Source organism: Clupea harengus, chromosome 22 (assembly GCF_900700415.2).
Source record: "Clupea harengus chromosome 22, Ch_v2.0.2, whole genome shotgun sequence".
In the NCBI taxonomy this organism is placed as follows: domain Eukaryota; kingdom Metazoa; phylum Chordata; class Actinopteri; order Clupeiformes; family Clupeidae; genus Clupea; species Clupea harengus.
This window is the reverse complement of record NC_045173.1, coordinates 9,775,775-9,784,841: the sequence shown is the minus strand read 5'-3', so window position 1 is coordinate 9,784,841 and position 9,067 is coordinate 9,775,775. Positions and strand designations below refer to the sequence as shown.

General features: G+C 45.6%; 1 long non-coding RNA gene across 1 annotated transcript; it reads left to right on the top strand.

The window, feature by feature from the left end:
• The first annotated feature begins 3,953 nt into the window (after positions 1-3,953).
• Positions 3,954-5,410, top strand: LOC122128642. Its single transcript, XR_006151529.1, has 3 exons — positions 3,954-4,557; positions 4,646-4,731; positions 4,991-5,410. It is a non-coding gene; the product is annotated as an uncharacterized LOC122128642 (long non-coding RNA).
• Positions 5,411-9,067: the final 3,657 nt, after the last annotated feature.

Below are 9,067 nucleotides of genomic sequence, written 5' to 3'. Positions count from 1 at the left end.
TTTCCGACCGCCTAACTCCATGCCGGCTGCTCCCTCCGTCCTCTTCACGTTTACATTTTTGTTTGTTACCCTAGACACATTGCAAGACATTTTCCTTTTAACTCACTATACTGATGTTTACTATTTATGTAAATAAAACCTTTATTCATTCTTGAATCCCTACGGTGTGGTCTACTCATTTTATGTCAGGGCTGCCTTGAGCCAGGCAGTCGTGACACTATATTGAATAAATATTCTGCTTTGAAGGCACAACAATTGCAATATGCCCAATTGAACGCGACTTCTGGTATAAACCACGCCCACTCCGACTTTAAACAGATGATTGTTGGGTTGAACAGATTTTTGGGAATAGCCTTATTATTATTGTAAATGAAGAATGATATAATGTGGCTGAAAGAGTGCTATTTTACACTGTGATATTGTTTTTTGAGGTCAAAGTTTGATGTGTAAAAGAGGAACTGTCATCAGAAAAAAATGATAATAATCCAGATGTACCGCTCTTTATTTAATGAGGAATATTAACTTACTACCCCGTTTCAGCAGCACAGGCAGATTTCTGCCAACATCTAATGGCTGCTCTCTCTACCGTCACCCCCCTACCTCAAATAGACTTTGAAATTATATGACTGCAGCAATTTTACTATAATACGCTGCTTCAAGGCGCCTAGCAACCAGTGGTAAGAGAGATCCAATTTCCCCTAACAATTTTGGAAAAAAAAATTGGATCAATCACAGAAGCTTAGGGCCTAAGTGAGACAGTGGAAAAGCACAGTAGGACAGGGCAGAGACTATCAGTTTCCCTCTGACTCCTGCTCCTAATGCCCCTTTCTGCCGCATGACTCACTCTCTTACCCTGACCCTGACATTTGAGCGTTTTCAAAATGTTTCACATCCAAACAATGTTTTGAAAACTCATCCACTTCCACACGAAAACACAAAAACCGAGTGAAAAACACTGTTGCTGGCTAGGTCGTTTTAAAATCACATTTCTTGCATAAACTACTTTATATTCTACAATTAAACAAGATTATTATCAAAGTAATGACACTAGGGGATGAGATGCTGTATTTTCTGACTATTAATCACAGTGTATACAAACTGCATTACCTTATTTTACATAATGCTATGTAGTTTTGGTTCCAGTGCTTCTAGCCATTCAAAAGTTGTATAAAGTACTCAACATAGTTTTTTTGTAACTATCCTAGCTATCTCTAGCTTAGGAAACCATTTTAATAGTTGGCAGCTGCTAGCGTGTTATGAACTAACTCGTTAATATGAAGCTGTACAGGCACCCTATGTCAGGCTTTTCTCTGGGATTGAACCCAAGATGCTGGATGTGGGGAACCAGCGCTTAGCCCAGTGTGCTAATGAGAGGACCTAAGGGCAGGATGATGTTCTCAATCGTTCTTTTATTGAGAAACAAGGATGCTTCAACAGCGAGAAACAAACACACAGAAGATAATCCAAACTCAGGAGATAATCCAAAAGCACAGAGGATATGAACAGGGCAAAAGGCCATAAACTAAACAAGATACAAAATGTAGCTTTCACAATAGCTACCCGATGAAGGCTTTAAGAAGCCGAAAGCGGTTAGGGACCGCAACGAGAGACAGAAGCGGTGTGAGAACCGCAACAAGACACCAACCGGAACTAGCTAAGACTAGCAGCACCTGAGTGCTTGCGATGGCTGCGTGTCCTTGAGGAAAGACTTCTAACAACCCGATAAGGGCCACAGAGATTAGCCAGGTACTTATACCCTGGCTAATAGAGGGAAGTGACAATCACAAAAACGCAAGACAGGTGAGAGCACACAATGGGGAACAGGTGAGAACACAAATCACAATGGGGAACAGGTGAGGGCACACAAAGACAACAAAGGCACATGTGGACACAAATGAGTTCATGATGTCCTTTGGCCACCAGAGGCCGCCAATGTGCCAAATGGTTGCCCGAAGTCGTGACACCCTAAGAGTTTGTGACTGAGTGAAAATGTTCCAATGTTTTTTGTGTGTGGCTGACAGAGTTACTGTGCGAGTTACTAACTACCAGGCAGAAAAAGTACATTCCCATGACGCACCCGAGTATAAACCGCAGGGCTGCAGAAATTTTGCAAAATCAATGCATGAATAGCTGGGAAATTACGGTAGCCTAAATCCTATAATCGTTTATTTTCCAATATCCTTAAATATGGTTTAGGCGAACATAATTTCCGGAATGAAGTAAAGTTGCTAGCATTGAGTGTCACTTTGTATCGAACAAACACAGAAAAGACTTTGGTCGCTGATGTTTCCAATAGCTTATACCCTACTCATAGAAAAAAGAAAAACAAATTGGCTGATAACCATGATGTGTCTAACAAACAAAAATATATTTTTCATTCATTGCCACAAGGACATGGTGGAGGATTTTAAGCGCGGAGCTCGGACTGAAGAATGAGAGAATGAAACCTGAATGGATACAGTTGAGGCCATGTCGTCATCGGTTTCAAAAAGCACCATTTTTGCCTGTCCACATTTTCAAAATTCTCCACTCTGGTAACTGTCTTCTTTGTTTTTGCAAAAAACACTGTTCCACCGTTTTCGTGTGGACTTGCCCTCTCTCTCCTTTCCTCACTCTCTCTATCTCTCTCTCTCTCTCTCTCTGACACACACATACACACATACACACACACGCACACACACACACATAAACACACCTACAGACACACACCTGCCTATGTACATGTATCTAGCCAGCCATATTCCTACGGCATAGATCACCTTAAGTAACCCTGTTGCCTTGACTCTGATTTTCACCAATTCAACCATTTTCCCTTATTTCTACTATGAAATCCCTATCCGCAACCATTGGCTTTGACGAACCTGCTTGCGCTTGATTCAGCCCTGAAGAAGAATTGCTTCCAAGCATGCCAGAGTCACACCAAAATGATAGCGCCTACTAACACTGTCACTCTGTGAGTTCAATAACTCTCCATAAAAGTGATGTACCCCGTGTGGACACGATCCCCAGTTGTTGTGATATTCCTCTGAGCTATGGCTGCTGTTTAGTTGATCACCCTGATTAGTCATCTGTGCCTGTATGAAACATGATGAAATGAATACATCCCTGGCCTGCTCATTGCTCTGGGATGGCGCTGCAGTAGAGAGCTACATCATGACACAGAGCAATTGTTCCACATGAGCTCCTAACCACAATGTGTTAGCAGCAGGGCTACCAAGGACATAAAACACTATCATCATTACTCTTGAGAGAGTGCTGTGAACGCTTCTCTTGTTCTCATTCCACACCCAAGACAGAGCTGTCCAACCGTGCTACTTGAGTTGGATGTAGCTAATACTGGTTTGTTCTGTCTCAGGATAACTGGAAACCTTCAATGACCACTACTGTCTTGTAAGGACCACTGGTCTATCTTTGATATGCTTGCCCCTGTCACTATTGTGCTTGCTCTAAGAGTTCTTGGCATTGGGCTCTGTAAAGCGCCTTGAGACAATTATTTAGTTTTGGTGTTATATAAATAAAATTGAATTCAATTGAATTATATGTTGGGACGAGAGACTGTAAGTCTGCTATGCTTTGTTGCTTATGAATTTCATCAACTTCTGAGACAGCACTGCTGTGCCAGTTTGACCTTGGATGAACACAAAGACAATGACAGAAAGGCCACTGATTTGAGACTTTTTGTTTACCTGCTCTGTTCCTTCCCAAGTCAGTGGTGTTCTTCAGTGCTGACACATTTAATAGTTTTGATGCTTAGGAGACCATTTATTGGCATTATTCTGGAGACCAATTTGTTTTTAAATTAAAATAATTGAAAAGTGTGGTTGACTTCATAATAGTAAAAAATCAGTTATCCTTGTCAGTCTGAAATTAGGTTGTTATAACATCAGAAATTGCCTATTCTCAATCTGTCCTCAAAGACTTATTTGCCGTAACCCCTGGAGACATCTTAAATAAAAAATAATTGCATCATAATTACGGCAATATAATTACATAGAGCCAAATAGGCAACAAAAATAGCAATAATTAATTTACACCCAAACAGTCCCTGGCCTACTGTTCAGATGAAAGAGGATTAACCACTCAGTATGTGCATCTGCAAGGTAGTCCAGAGTCCATAAAGCTAGTAAGACTCAGACCATGGCAAAGTAATACAATATATATATGTAGCAAGTGGGCAAGTAGTCGTAGTTTGGTGCCTACTCCCTCTCCAGTTGCACAGTTAGTCTCTCTTCCTGTCACACACTACGTCACTAATTGGGGAATGGAATACGATTGATTAGGCTACCTGACGTATTACCCACAGGCTATGTATAGACACCTGGGGTCCTAAAGCCGGTAGCTTGTTGTCAACACCACTGGTTCTAGGGCTGTGTAGCAGAGTCACAGGTGCTGCGTGAAAGCAACAGGTATGTCTGAGCAAAGGTTTATTTAAGTTCTTCCGTCACTGATGAATAGCTTGCTAAGTGGCTACTTGTTTTAACAATTGTATAGGAGGACGAGCCGCTGTATGTTGATGTGCATGTGGGAGAATGACGCCGTGTTGTTGTGCGTAACAAGGTACGTTATTAAACGTATCCGTTGTAATAGACTTCTGTTTGTAGTATAATACAGGCTAGTCATGTAACGTTTATTTATCCTTCACCAGTGTCTGCTGGGCACTGTTACCGTAGCAGTGAGGGGAGTTGTTCTCAGGAAGCCATCAGCTACAGTGTTCGTAGCCTTGTTGAAAAGGTATGTTATGCCTGATCCGTGTACTGTGTGGCATACCAGCAGGCCATAGCGGCCATTCATTTTGTACGGGTAATAATGTAGGCTGGCTAACACTGCCATGTCTTGATGTTTTTAATTAGTGTTCTGCCATTGCCTTTTCCATGTGTACTGCTTTTAAGGCTGTGGGATTAGCAAAGTTGATTACTGTTGTGATTGCTATTTTGCACAATGGTAAAGTACCAGTAACCATCTTACCAGTGTTTGTTTTATATACTTGCAGTGATAGACCCTCGCAGCTACACAGGGATGCTAGTTGCTGTTCTCTTTTAATGTGTGTTTGATGCATTGGTGCTGCTTATAGTTTGTTTACTTTTCTTTTTTGTTCCTCTAGCCTATCGGCCTAAGTAGCTTGTGTAGGTACTACCTATTTAATGTGAGCCGCAGGCTAGAGTGGATTTATTTTGTTTTTTTCTTTTTTGCTGTACTTCCAGTTTTTGTGTCTCCCTCCCCCCTCCACAGCGAATAGCCTCGGTGCTTATAAGGCCCATTAGTACCTGACCTTGGATAGCCGGTCTCTGTAGTTTTTCTCACTCTAGTAGCCTACAGAGATTGCAGTGTGCATGTAGTTTGAACTCTTAATTGCCGTGTCACATATCACAGAGTGTCTTGGATATTGTAGTGCATTTTCCCTGAATCTAAACACGTGTAATTTAGTGTGCACAAGACCACGTGTGTTAGAGACCTGGCCTGACATCAGTTCTCCTAGTGGCCCATTACCGAGGTTCCCCAGTCCCCCTATTGTGTCTATGTATTTTTTTTGTATTATATCTGGTGACCAACCAACGCTACTCGTGTCTACTATTTATTAATAAAGACTATTTTTATACTTTCACCAAAACTGGCAATAGTGTTATTGAGTTCCCCTTGCTCTGACATAATTTAGCCCACTTCAAGGGGTGGCGTAGTCGACTGTACCCGAGAGGGCGCTACATTTTGGCGTAGTTCGGCAGGACGGCCTTCTATTTTGAACGTGTTGGTTGGTTGGTCCCATTTGTTTTGCGGCACCTTGTGTAAAAGTGTGTGGTCGTGGTGTGTGTGAGTGTATAGAGAACAGCGACTGGCAATATGTTCGAACAGGAGAGAGACGGAACGACTTCGGAGCTGCAGCAACTGCGAGAACGGATTACTCAGCTTCAAGCTGAAAATGAGAGACTGTCTAGTGCACCAGGTGATGGAGCTGGCCGAAGTGGCAGCACAAGCAGGAATGCTGCACAGCCAGTCCAAAGAGAGCAGGCATTCTACCTGCCCCGTGAGAGACGATGCCCTAAATTCTCAGGTTCTGCAGTAGCAGGGTCGTTATCTGTGGACGAGTGGGTCGAGGAGGCCGAAAGCTGCATTAGGTCAAGGTACATGCCTGATGTAGAGAAAGCAATGTTTTTATATGACCATCTCGAAGGTGAAGCCAAAAATGAAATCAAGTATCGTCCCGTAGCTATCAGGGAAAATCCTGTTGAAATCATTACAATTTTAAAGGAGGTATATGGTTGTAGTAAGTCTTATGTATACTGGCAACAATGTTTTTTTGACAGAAAACAGAGGGAAAGTGAATCTTTATTTGAGTTTTCGCATGTACTTATGGAACTCATGGAGAAGGTTAAGCAGTCCAACAAGGATGCAATCACTAATCCCGACACAGTGCTCAGGGACCAGTTTTGTGAAAATGTCCATGATCACATGTTAAGAAGGGAACTCAAGCGGGCAGTGCGGGCTAGTGAGAGTACAACGTTGTTAGATGTACGTCGTGAGGCAACCAGGTGGGTGGAGGAGGGTCAGAAGGGTCGTGAGCGTAGTCTTCGTCCTCCAGGGCGGGCCAACGAGACACCCTATACAAGTCAGTGTGAGTCTACTGTTGCTCAATCTTCCCAGAACACTTTTGTACAATCCTCTGAGATGGCCGAGCTTAAGGATATCGTCTTAAGACAGCAAAGCCCAACTAGACCTATTAGTCAAGCATCTAAGCCAACCTACCAGCAGGCCCTATGCCGCCCAACCCCCTAGGGAAGGCCGTTTTAAGCGTACTCCTGATGGGCAGCCTATCTGCATTCGGTGTGACCAGCCCGGACATATAGCCCGGTATTGTCAGTCTGCTCCCCCTCCCCATAATAGTAGACCTGTCTCCCATACGCTACATGATAATTCCACCTATCAGTCAGTGCCTCATGTCAGCAGTTCCAATAGCCAGGCGGGAAACTAAAGACCCCCAGTGTGCAGAGCACACACTGGGAGGGGAGGTATCTGGCTCTGGTTGCTCTTCGCTTGACCAGTTAGTGGGGAATTGCCCCATTTTAGATGTAGTTATGGGAGGTGTGATAGTACCATGTTGATCGACACTTGGCTCGATGGTTACGACTGTAACAGAGAGCTTTTTTCAGTAAACATTTTGTTTCACTTACAGAAGGAAGGATTGCAAATGGGCTGGTCCTTAAAGCAGCCAACGGATTAGACATACCTTACACAGGGCTACATTGAGTTGGATGTGAGGGTATTAGGGACAGTGTATCCCAGGGAGGGGATCTTGATTGTCAGGGACCCCCTCAGATGCGACCGTTCACAACCCTAAGGCTGCCACCCCAGGTATATTAGGGATGAATGTGCTTGGGGATTGCTATCAGGGCCTTTTTGAGCAGCATGGCCCACAGCTATTCCACTCCCCTCCTGTTAAGTCGGCGGCCCCCGCAACCTTGCGGGCCCTGAGACATTGCGAGAAGATCAAGGCCATCCTCCCACTGCTGGGGGCATTGTCGGGTACCTTCCAGCGAGCTAACCACAGAGTGCAAGCGTCCAGAAAGTGGTGGCCCTGCCAGGCCACACACCCCAAGACCCTACGGCTGCTACAAGAGGCAGACTCTGTGATCGGGCCAGTGTGCAGGTACCATCGACGAGGGAGACGGCCAAGGGCTGAGGAGCGGGAGTCATTGTCCTCTTCCAGCCAAAGCATTGCTGCGCCAATGGGACCGCCTGGTCGAGGAGGAAGGGGTGTTATACCGCCTTATCTATGTCCAGAGGGGAGGCCCAGAGATACTTCAGTTGCTGATTCCCCAATGCCTAAAGAAAAGACGTCCTTCGTAGTGTCCATGACCAGGAGGGCCACCAGGGAACTGAAAGAACCCTGCCAACTACTGCGGGCCCGCTGTTTCTGGCGCAAATATGGCCCAGGACGTTGAAAGGTGGTGCCAACAGTGTCAGAGATGTTTGCTGGGAAAGGCAGTCCAGCCGAAGGACCGCAACATATTGGGGGACGGGGGAGCCAATGGCAAGGTGATGGCACGCTGGACAATTGGGCCCAAGAACATCAACGGAGCCTAAGGATGACACAGGAACATGTCCGGCAGAGGGGGGGGAAGCTGGCACAACGCTCGGAACCCAAACCACAATGACAAGGTGAACGATTCTGGACTCGAAGAAGGGCAGCCGGATTACCTGCGGGACCATCCACCAGGAGGAAACAAGATCCAGGACCATTGGAACCCGGCTTTCTTCCAAGTGCAACAGAGCCCGTCAGGAGCTGGGGCAGTGTACATCCCTATGGATGGAGAGGGACCGGCAAAGCAGGTGCAACGGGCTGAGCTGAGGGCCGACCCTGCAGGTATTACAACCAGCGGTTGAAACGGGTACTCCCCCCCACGAGAAGAGCTGAGTCTGCCACTTCCACCGGCTGCTGAGGGAAGTGTGCGGATGAAGATGTAGCCATTTTTTATCCTGAGGAGTTTCAGGATGCCCAAATGTCACGTAGGTCCCTCCCCCCAGAAGAAGAGGGCATTCCAGAAGAGGTGACTCCCACCCTTAACGACGCACGGGCGACCGAGCAACAGCAGGCCAGCACGCCAACCCTCACCGACTCCCGAGGTCAGTCTCCATAAGAAATGAGGAAGAGGCACTGGCGAAATGGTTAAGGGCAAGGTGGCGGTATCCTGCCATCATCGTCGGGCCGCCGATTCATTTGGAGGGGTGTGAATTGTAGCAAGTGGGCAAGTAGTCGTAGTTTGGTGCCCTACTCCCTCTCCAGTGCACAGTTAGTCTCTCTTCCTGTCACACACTACGTCACTAATTGGGGATGGAATACGAATTGATTAGGCTACCTGACCGTATTACCCACAGGCTATGTATAGACACCTGGGGTCCTAAAGCCGGTAGCTTGTTGTCAACACCACTGGTTCTAGGGCTGTGTAGCAGAGTCACGGGTGCTGCCGTGAAAGCAACAGGTATGTCTGAGCAAAAGGTTTATTTAAGTTCTTCCGTTCACTGATGAATAGCTTGCTAAGTGGCTACTTTGTTTTAACAATTGTATAGGAGGACG